Here is a 10264-nt window from a genome sequence, read left to right as displayed (position 1 = left end):
TGTAGGGGAGGGAGGGAGTGGTCGCAGTGACGGAGGAGGGTGTAGGGGAGGAAGGGAGTGGTCGCAGTAACGGAGGAGGGTGTAGGGGAGGGAGGGAGTGGTCGCAGTGACGGAGGAGGGTGTAGAGGAGGGAGGGAGTGGTCGCAGTGACGGAGGAGGGTGTAGGGGAGGAGGGAGTGGTCGCAGAGACGGAGGAGGGTGGAGGGGAGGGAGGGAGTGGTCACCGTGACGGTGGAGGAAGTAGGGGAGGGAGGGAGTGGTCAAAGTGAGGGATGAGGGTGTAGGGGAGGGAGGGAGTGGTCGTAGTGACGGAGGAGGGTGTAGGGGAGGGAGGGAGTAGTCGCAGTGAAGGTGGAGGGTGTAGGGGAAGGTGGGAGTGGTCAGCGTGACGGAGGAGGGTGTAGTGGAGGGAGGGAGTGGTCGCAGTGACGGAGGAGGGTGTAGGGGAGGGAGGGAGTGGTCGCAGTGACGGAGGTGGGTGTAGGGGAGGGAGGGAGTGGTCGCAGTGACGGAGGTGGGTGTAGGGGAGGGAGGGAGTGGTCGCCGTGATGCAGGAGGGTGTAGGGGAGGAAGGGAGTGGTCGCAGTGACGGAGGAGGGTGTAGGGGAGTGAGGGAGTGGTCGCAGTGACGGCAAGGGTGTAGGGGAGGGACTGAGTGGTCGCAGTGACGGAGGAGGGTGTAGAGGAGGGGAGGAGTGGTCGCAGTGACGGAGGAGGGTGGAGGGGAGGGAGGGAGTGGTCACCGTGACGGTGGAGGAAGTAGGGGAGGGAGGGAGTGGTTGAAGTGAGGGATGAGGGTGTAGGGGAGGGAGGGAGTGGTCGTAGTGACGGAGGGGGGTGTAGGGGAAGGTGGGAGTGGTCAGCGTGACGGAGGAGGGTGTAGTGGAGGGAGGGAGTGGTCGCAGTGACGGAGGAGGGTGTAGGGGAGGGAGGGAGTGGTCGCAGTGATGGAGGAGGGTGTAGGGGAGGGAGGGAGTGGTCGCAGTGAGGGATGAGGGTGTAGGGGAGGGAGGGAATGGTCACAGTGACGGAGGACGGTGTAGGGGAGGGAGTGAGTGGTCGCAGTAACGGAGGAGGGTGTAGTGGAGGGAGGTAGTGGTCACCGTGACGGAGGAGGGTGTAGGGGAGGGAGGGACTGTGCGCAGTGACGGAGGGGGGGTGTAGGGGAGGGACTGAGTGGTCGCAGTGACGGAGGAGGGTGTAGGGGAGGGAGGGAGTGGTCGCAGTGACGGAGGTGGGTTTAGGGGTGGGAGGGGGGTGGTCACAGTGACGGAGGAGTGTGTAGGGGAGGGAGGGAGTGGTCGCAGTGACGGAGGTGGGTGTAGGGGAGGGAGGGAGTGGTCGCAGTGACGGAGGTGGGTGTAGGGGAGGGAGTGAGTGGTCGCAGTGACGGAGGAGGGTTGTAGGGGAGGGAGGGAGTGGTCGCAGTGACGGAGGAGGTTGTAGGGGAGGGAGTGGTCACCGTGACGGAGGAGGGTGTAGGGGAGGGGGGAAGTTGTCGCAGTGACGGAGGAGGATGTAGGGGAAGGAGGGAGTGGTTGCAGTGACGGAGGAGGGTATAGGGGAGGGAAGGAGTGGTCGCAGTTACGGAGGAGGGTGTAGAGGAGCGAGCGAGTGATCACCGAGTGATCACGGTGACGGAGTAGACGGTAGGGCAGGGAGGGAGTGGTCGCAGTGACGGAGGAAGGTCTAGGGGAGGGAGGGAGTGGTCGCAGTGACAGAGGAGGGTGTAGGGGAGTGAGGGAGTGGTCGCAGTGACGGAGGTGGGGGTAGGGCAGGGAGGGACTGGTCGCAGTGACGCAGGAGGGTGTAGGGAAGGGAGGGAGTGGTCGCAGTGACGAGGAGGGTGTAGGGAAGGAGGGAGTGGTCAGTGTGACGGAGGAGGGAGTAGTGGAGGGAGGAGTGGTCGTAGTGACGGAGGACGGTGTAGGGGAGTGAGGGAGTGGTGACAGTGACGGAGGAGAGTGTGGGGGAGGGAGGGAGTGGTCGCAGTGACGGAGGAGGGTGTAGGGGAGTGAGGGAGTGGTGACAGTGACGGAGGAGAGTGTGGGGAGGGAGGGAGTGGTCACAGTGACGGAGGATGGTGTAGGGGAGGGAGGGAGTGGTCGTAGTGACGGAGGAGGGTGTAGGGGAGGGAGGGAGTGGTCACAGTGACGGAGGATGGTGTAGGGGGAGGGAGGGAGTGGTCGTAGTGACGGAGGAGGGTGTAGGGGAGGGAGGGAGTGGTCGTAGTGACGGAGGAGGGTGTAGGGGAGGGAGGGAGTGGTCGCATTGACGGAGGAGGGTGTAGGGGAGGGAGGGAGTGGTCACCGTGATGGAGGAGGGTGTAGGGGAGGGAGGGAGTGGTGACAGTGACGGAGGAGGGTGTAGGGGAGGGAGGGAATACTCGCAGTGACGGTGGAGGGTGTAGGGGAGGGAGGGAGTGGTCAGCGTGACGGAGGAGGGTGCAGTGGAGGGAGGGAGTGGTCGCAGTGACGGAGGAGGGTGTAGTGGAGGGAGGGAGTGGTCGCAGTGACGGAGGAGGGTGTAGGGGAGGAGGGAGTCGTCGCAGTGACGGAGGAGGGGGTAGGGGAGGGAGGGAATGGTCACAGTGACGGAGGACGGTGTAGGGGAGGGAGTGAGTGGTCGCAGTAACGGAGGAGGGTGTAGTGGAGGGAGGTAGTGGTCACAATGACGGAGGAGGGTGTAGGGGAGGGAGGGAGTGGTGACAGTGACGGAGGAGGGGTGTAGTGGGAGGGAGTTATCACCGTGACGGAGGAGGGTGTAGGGGAGGGAGGGAGTGGTCGCAGTGACGGAGGAGTGTGTGGGGGAGGGAGGTGTGGTCGCAGTGATGGAGGAGGGTGTAGGGGAGGGAGGGAGTGGTCGTAGTGACGGAGGAGGGTGTAGGGGAGGGAGGGAGTGGTCGCAGTGACGGTGGAGGGTGTAGGGGAGGGAGGGAGTGGTCGCAGTGACGGAGGAGGGTGTAGGGGAGGGAGTGAGTGGTCGCAGTGACGGAGGAGGGTGTAGGAGTGGGAGGGAGTGGTCGCAGTGACAGAGGTGTTTGTAGGGGAGGGAGAGAGTGGTCTCAGTGACGGAGGAGTGTGTAGGGGAGGGAGGGAGTAGGCTCAGTGATGGAGGTGGGTGTAGGGGAGGGAAGGAGTGGTCACAGTGATGGAGGAGGGTGTAGGGGAGGGAGGGAGTGGTCGCAGTGACGGGGGAGGGTGTAGGGGAGGGAGGGAGTGGTCGCAGTGACGGAGGAGGGTGTAGGGGAGGGAAGGAGTGGTCGCAGTGACGGAGGATGGTGTAGGGAGGGAGGGAGTGGTCGCAGTGACGGAGGAGGGTTGTAGGGGGATGGAGGGAGTGGTCGCACTGATGGAGGAGGGTGTAGGGAGGGAGGGAGTGGTCGCAGTGACGGAGGAGGGTGTAGGGGAGGGAGGGAGTGGTCGCAGTGACGGAGGAGGGTGTAGGGGAGGGAGGGAGTGGTCGCAGTGATGGAGGAGGGTGTAGGGGAGGGAGGGAGTGGTCGCAGTGACGGAGGAGGGTTTAGGGGAGTGAGGGAGTGGTGACAGTGACGGAGGAGAGTGTGGGGGAGGGAGGGAGTGGTCACAGTGATGGAGGAGGGTGTAGGGGAGTGAGGGAGTGGTCGTAGTGATGGAGGAGGGTGTAGGGGAGGGAGGGAGTGGTCGTAGTGACGGAGGAGGGTGCAGGGGAGGGAGGGAGTGGTCGCATTGACGGAGGAGGGTGTAGGGGAGGGAGGGAGTGGTCACCGTGATGGAGGAGGGTGTAGGGGAGGGAGGGAGTGGTGACAGTGACGGAGGAGGGTGTAGGGGAGGGAGGGAGTACTCGCAGTGACGGTGGAGGGTGTAGGGGAGGGAGGGAGTGGTCGCAGTGACGGAGGAGGGTGTAGGGGGGGGAGGGAGTGGTCGCAGTGACGGAGGAGGGTGTAGGGGGGGAGGGAGTGGTCGCAGTGACGGAGGAGGGTGTAGGGGTAGGTGGGAGTGGTCAGCGTGACGGAGGAGGGTTGTAGGGGAGGGAAGGAGTGGTCTCAGTGACGGAGGAGGGTGTAGGGGAGGGAGGGAGTTCTCTCAGTGACGGAGGAGGGTGTAGGGGAGCGAGGGAGTGGTTGCAGTGACGGAGGAGGGTGTAGGGCAGGGAGGGAGTGGTCGCAGTGACGGAGGAGGGTGTAGGGGAGGGAGGGAGTGGTGACAGTGACGGAGGAGGGTGTAGAGGAGGGAGGGAGTGGTCACAGTGACGGAGGAGGGTGCAGGGGAGGGAGGGAGTGGTCGCAGTGACGGAGGAGGGTGTAGGGGAGGGAGGAGTGGTGACAGTGACGGAGGAGGGTGTAGGGGAGGGAGGGACTGTGCGCAGTGACGGAGGTGGGTGTAGGGGAGGGAGGGAGTGGTCGCAGTGATGGAGGAGGGTGTAGGGGAGGGAGGGACTGTGCGCAGTGACGGCAAGGGTGTAGGGGAGGGACTGAGTGGTCGCAGTGACGGAGGAGGGTGGAGGGGAGGCAGGGAGTGGTCACCGTGACGGTGGAGGAAGTAGGGGAGGGAGGGAGTGGTCAAAGTGAGGGGATGAGGGTGTAGGGAGGGAGGGAGTGGTCGTAGTGATGGAGGAGGGTGTAGGGGAGGGAGGGAGTAGTCGCAGTGAAGGTGGAGGGTGTAGGGGAAGGTGGGAGTGGTCAGCGTGACGGAGGAGGGTGTCGGGGAGGGAGGGAGTACTCTCAGTGACGGAGGAGGGTGTAGTGGAGGGAGGGAGTGGTCGCAGTGACGGAGGAGGGTGTAGGGAGGAAGGGAGTGGTCGCCGTGACGGAGGAGGGTGTAGGGGAGGGAGGGAGTGGTCGCCGTGACGGAGGAGGGTGTAGGGGAGGGACTGAGTGGTCGCAGTGACGGAGGAGGGTGTAGAGCAGGGAGGGAGTGGTCGCAGTGACGGAGGAGGGTGGAGGAGAGGGAGGGAGTGGTCACCGTGACGGTGGAGGAAGTAGGGGAGGGAGGGAGTGGTTGAAGTGAGGGATGAGGGTGTAGGGGAGGGAGGGAGTAGTCGCAGTGACGGAGGAGGGTGTAGGGGAAGGTGGGAGTGGTCAGCGTGACGGAAGAGGGTGTAGTGGAGGGAGGGAGTGGTCGCAGTGACGGAGGAGGGTGTAGGGTAGGGAGGGAATGGTCACAGTGACGGAGGATGGTGTAGGGGAGGGAGTGAGTGGTCGCAGTAACGGAGGAGGGTGTAGTGGAGGGAGGTAGTGGTCACCGTGACGGAGGAGGGTGTAGGGGAGGGAGGGACTGTGCGCAGTGACGGAGGAGGGTGTAGGAGAGGGACTGAGTGGTCGCAGTGACGGAGGAGGGTGTAGGGGAGTGATCACCGTGACGGAGAAGGGTGTAGGGGAGGGAGGGAGTGGTGACAGTGACGGAGGAGGGTGTAGGGGAGGGAGGAAGTGGTGACAGTGACGGAGGAGGGTGTAGGGGAGGGAGGGAGTGGTCTCAGTGACGGAGGGGGGTGTAGGGGAGTGAGGGAGTGGTGACAGTGACGGAGGAGGGTGTAGGGGAGGGAGGGAGTGGTCACAGTGACGGAGGAGGGTGTAGGGGAAGGAGGGAGTGTAGGGGAGGGATGGAGTGATCTCCGTGACGGAGGGGGCTGTAGGGCAGGAGGGAGTGGTGTCAGTGACAGAGGAGGGTGTAGGGGAGTGAGGGAGTGGTCACAGTGACGGAGGAGGGTGTAGGGGAGGGAGGGAGTGGTCGCAGTGACGGAGGAGGGTGTAGGGGAGGGAGGGAGTGGTCGCAGTGATGGAGGAGGGTGTAGGGGAAGGAGGGAGTGGTCAGTGTGACGGAGGAGGGAGTAGTGGAGGGAGGGAGTGGTCGTAGTGACGGAGGACGGTGTAGGGGATGGAGCGAGTGGTCGCAGTGATGGAGGAGGGTGTAGGGGAGGGAGGGAGTGGTCGCAGTGACGGAGGAGGGTGTAGGGGAGGGAGGGAGTGGTCACCGGGACGGAGGAGGGTGTAGGGGATGGAGCGAGTGGTCGCAGTGATGCAGGAGGGTGTAGTGGAGGGAGGGAGTGGTCGTAGTGACGGAGGACGGTGTAGGGGAGGGAGGGAGTGGTCGCAGTGACGGAGGAGGGTGTAGGGGAGTGAGGGAGTGGTGACAGTGACGGAGGATGGTGTAGGGGAGGGAGGGAGTGGTCGTAGTGACGGAGGAGGGTGTAGGGGTGGGAGGGAGTGGTCGTAGTGACGGAGGAGGGTGTAGGGGAGGGAGGGAGTGGTCGTAGTGACGGAGGAGGGTGTAGGGGAGGGAGGGAGTGGTCGCAGTGACGGAGGAGGGTGTAGGGGAGGGAGGGAGTGGTCACCGGGACGGAGGAGGGTGTAGGGGATGGAGCGAGTGGTCGCAGTGATGGAGGAGGGTGTAGGGGAGGGAGGGAGTGGTCGCAGTGATGGAGGAGGATGGAGGAGGGTGTAGGGGTGGGAGGGAGTGGTCGCAGTGACGGAGGAGGGTGGAGGGGAGGGAGGGAGTGGTCACCGTGAAGGAGGAGGGTGTAGGGGAGGGAGGGAGTGGTCGCATTGACGGAGGAGGGTGTAGGGGAGTGAGGGAGTAGTCACCGTGATGGAGGAGGGTGTAGGGGAGGGAGGGAGTGGTGACAGTGACGGAGGAGGGTGTAGGGGAGGGAGGGAGTACTCGCAGTGACGGTGGAGGGTGTAGGGGAGTGAGGGAGTGGTCAGCGTGACGGAGGGAGGGTGCAGTGGAGGGAGGGAGTGGTCGCAGTGACGGAGGAGGGAGGGAGTGATGTCCGTGACGGAGGGGGCTGTACTGGAGGGAGGGTGTGGTCACCGTGACGGAGGAGGGTGTAGGGGAGGGAGGAAGTGGTCTCAGTGACGGAGGAGGGTGTAGGGGAGGGAGGGAGTGGTCACCGTGACGGAGGAGGGTGTCGTGGAGGGAGGGAGTGGTCGCAGTGAGGGAGGAGGGTGTAGGGAGGGAGGGAGTGGTCACCGTGATGGTGGAGGGTGTAGGGGAGGGAGGGAGTGGTGACAGTGAGGGATGAGGGTGTAGGGGAGGGAGGGAGTGGTCGCAGTGACGGAGGTGGGTGTAGGGGAGGGAGGGAGTGGTCGCAGTGACGGAGGTGGGTTTAGGGGTGGGAGGGGGTGGTCACAGTGACGGAGGAGGGTGTAGGGGAGGGAGGGAGTGGTCGTAGTGACGGAGGAGGGTGTAGGGGAGGGAGGGAGTGGTCACAGTGACGGAGGAGGGTGTAGGGGAAGGAGGGAGTGGTCAGCGTGACGGAGGAGAGTGTAGAGGAGGGAGGGAGTGGTCGCAGTGACGGAGGAGGTTGTAGGGGAAGGAGGGAGTGGTCACCGTGACGGAGGAGGGTGTAGGGGAGGGGGGAAGTTGTCGCAGTGACGGAGGAGGATGTAGGGGAAGGAGGGAGTGGTCACCGGGACGGAGGAGGATGTAGGGGAGGGAAGGAGTGGTCGCAGTTACGGAGGAGGGTGTAGGGGAGGGAGGGAGTGGTCACAGTGACGGAGGAGGGTGTAGTGGAGGGAGGGAGTGGTCGCAGTGACGGAGGAGGGTGTAGGGGAGGGAGGGAGTGGTCGCAGTGATGGAGGAGGGTGTAGGGGAGGAAGGGAGTGGTCGCAGTGACGCAGGAGGGTGTAGGGGAGGGAGGGAGTGGTCGCAGTGATGGAGGAGGGTGTAGGGAGGGAGGGAGTGGTCGCAGTGACGGTGGAGGGTGTAGGGGAAGGAGGGAGTGGTCAGTGTGACGGAGGAGGGAGTGGTCGTTGTGACGGAGGACGGTGTAGGGGAGGGAGGGAGTGGTCACAGTGACGGAGGAGGGTGTAGGGGAGTGAGGGAGTGGTGACAGTGACGGAGGAGAGTGTGGGGGAGGGAGGGAGTGGTCGCAGTGACGGAGGAGGGTGTAGGGGAGGGAGGGAGTGGTCGTAGTGACGGAGGACGGTGTAGGGGATGGAGCGAGTGGTCGCAGTGATGGAGGAGGGTGTAGGGAGGGAGGGAGTGGTCGCAGTGACGGTGGAGGGTGTAGGGGAAGGAGGGAGTGGTCAGTGTGACGGAGGAGGGAGTGGTCGTAGTGACGGAGGACGGTGTAGGGGAGGGAGGGAGTGGTCGCAGTGACGGAGGAGGGTGTAGGGGAGTGAGGGAGTGGTGACAGTGACGGAGGAGAGTGTGGGGGAGGGAGGGAGTGGTCGCAGTGACGGAGGAGGGTGTAGGGGAGGGAGGGAGTGGTCACCGGGACGGAGGAGGGTGTAGGGGATGGAGCGAGTGGTCGCAGTGATGGAGGAGGGTGTAGGGGAGGGAGGGAGTGGTCGCAGTGATGGAGGAGGATGGAGGAGGGTGTAGGGGTGGGAGGGAGTGGTCGCAGTGACGGAGGAGGGTGGAGGGGAGGGAGGGAGTGGTCACCGTGAAGGAGGAGGGTGTAGGGGAGTGAGGGAGTAGTCACCGTGATGGAGGAGGGTGTAGGGGAGGGAGGGAGTGGTGACAGTGACGGAGGAGGGTGTAGGGGAGGGAGGGAGTACTCGCAGTGACGGTGGAGGGTGTAGGGGAGTGAGGGAGTGGTCAGCGTGACGGAGGAGGGTGCAGTGGAGGGAGGGAGTGGTCGCAGTGACGGAGGAGGGAGGGAGTGATGTCCGTGACGGAGGGGGCTGTACTGGAGGGAGGGTGTGGTCACCGTGACGGAGGAGGGTGTAGGGGAGGGAGGAAGTGGTCTCAGTGACGGAGGAGGGTGTAGGGGAGGGAGGGAGTGGTCACCGTGACGGAGGAGGGTGTCGTGGAGGGAGGGAGTGGTCGCAGTGAGGGAGGAGGGTGTAGGGGAGGGAGGGAGTGGTCACCGTGATGGTGGAGGGTGTAGGGGAGGGAGGGAGTGGTCGCAGTGACGGAGGTGGGTGTAGGGGAGGGAGGGAGTGGTCGCAGTGACGGAGGTGGGTTTAGGGGTGGGAGGGGGTGGTCACAGTGACGGAGGAGGGTGTAGGGGAGGGAGGGAGTGGTCGTAGTGACGGAGGAGGGTGTAGGGGAGGGAGGGAGTGGTCACAGTGACGGAGGAGGGTGTAGGGGAAGGAGGGAGTGGTCAGCGTGACGGAGGAGAGTGTAGGGGAGGGAGGGAGTGGTCGCAGTGACGGAGGAGGTTGTTGGGGAAGGAGGGAGTGGTCACCGTGACGGAGGAGGGTGTAGGGGAGGGGGGAAGTTGTCGCAGTGACGGAGGAGGATGTAGGGGAAGGAGGGAGTGGTCACCGGGACGGAGGAGGATGTAGGGGAGGGAAGGAGTGGTCGCAGTTACGGAGGAGGGTGTAGGGGAGGGAGGGAGTGGTCACAGTGACGGAGGAGGGTGTAGTGGAGGGAGGGAGTGGTCGCAGTGACGGAGGAGGGAGGGAGTGATGTCCGTGACGGAGGGGGCTGTACTGGAGGGAGGGTGTGGTCGCAGTGACGGAGGAGGGTGGAGGGGAAGGAGGGAGTGGTGACAGTGACGGAGGAGGGTGTAGGGGAGGGAGGGAGTGGTCGCAGTGACGGAGGAGGGTGTAGGGGATGGAGGGAGTGGTCACAGTGACGGAGGGGGGTGTAGGGGAGGGAGGGAATGGTCACCGGGACGGAGGAGGGTGTAGGGGAGGAGGGAGTGGTCGTAGTGACGGAGGAGGGTGTAGGGGAGGAGGGAGTGGTCGCAGTGACGGAGGAGGGTGTAGGGGAGGGAGGGAGTGGTCGCAGTGAGGGAGGAGGGTGTAGGGGAGGGAAGGAGTGGTCACAGTGACGGAGGGGGGTGTAGGGGTGTAGGGGAGTGAGGGAGTGGTCGCAGTGAGGGAGGGGGGTGTAGGGGAGGGAGGGAGTAGTCGCAGTGAAGGTGGAGGGTGTAGGGGAGGGAAGGAGTGGTCACAGTGACGGAGGAGGGTGTAGGGGAGGGAAGGAGTGGTCACAGTGACGGAGGAGGGTGTAGGGGAGGGGGGAAGTTGTCGCAGTGACGGAGGAGGGTGTAGGGGAGTGAGGGAGTGGTCGCAGTGACGGAGGAGGGTTTAGGGGAGGGAAGGAGTGGTCACAGTGACGGAGGGGGGTGTAGGGGAGTGAGGGAGTGGTCACAGTGACGGAGGAGGGTGTAGGGGATGGAGGGAGTCGTCGCAGTGACGGAGGAGGGTTTAGGGGAGGGAAGGAGTGGTCACAGTGACGGAGGAGGGTGTAGGGGAGGGAGGAAGTGGTCTCAGTGATGGAGGAGGGTGTAGGGGAGGAGGGAGTGGTCGCAGTGACGGAGGAGGGTGTAGGGGAGGGAGGGAGTGGTCGCAGTGACGGGGGAGGGTGTAGGGGAGGGAGGGAGTGGT

The 10264-nt window shown here is 64.7% G+C and overlaps 1 long non-coding RNA gene across 2 annotated transcripts in view; it reads left to right on the top strand.

The window, feature by feature from the left end:
* The first annotated feature begins 1622 nt into the window (after positions 1-1622).
* LOC140192289 (uncharacterized) overlaps positions 1623-10264 on the top strand; it is a 48324-nt gene continuing 39682 nt past the window's right edge. For both annotated transcript variants that reach the window (XR_011884195.1, XR_011884194.1), the window contains exon 1: positions 1623-1649. This is a non-coding gene — a long non-coding RNA (uncharacterized lncRNA). The remainder of the gene's footprint in view (positions 1650-10264) is intronic.

The sequence above is a fragment of the Mobula birostris genome, unplaced genomic scaffold (genome assembly GCF_030028105.1).
Source record: "Mobula birostris isolate sMobBir1 unplaced genomic scaffold, sMobBir1.hap1 scaffold_1060, whole genome shotgun sequence".
Taxonomy (NCBI): Eukaryota; Metazoa; Chordata; class Chondrichthyes; order Myliobatiformes; family Myliobatidae; genus Mobula; species Mobula birostris.
This window is presented reverse-complemented; position numbering and strand designations above follow the sequence as displayed.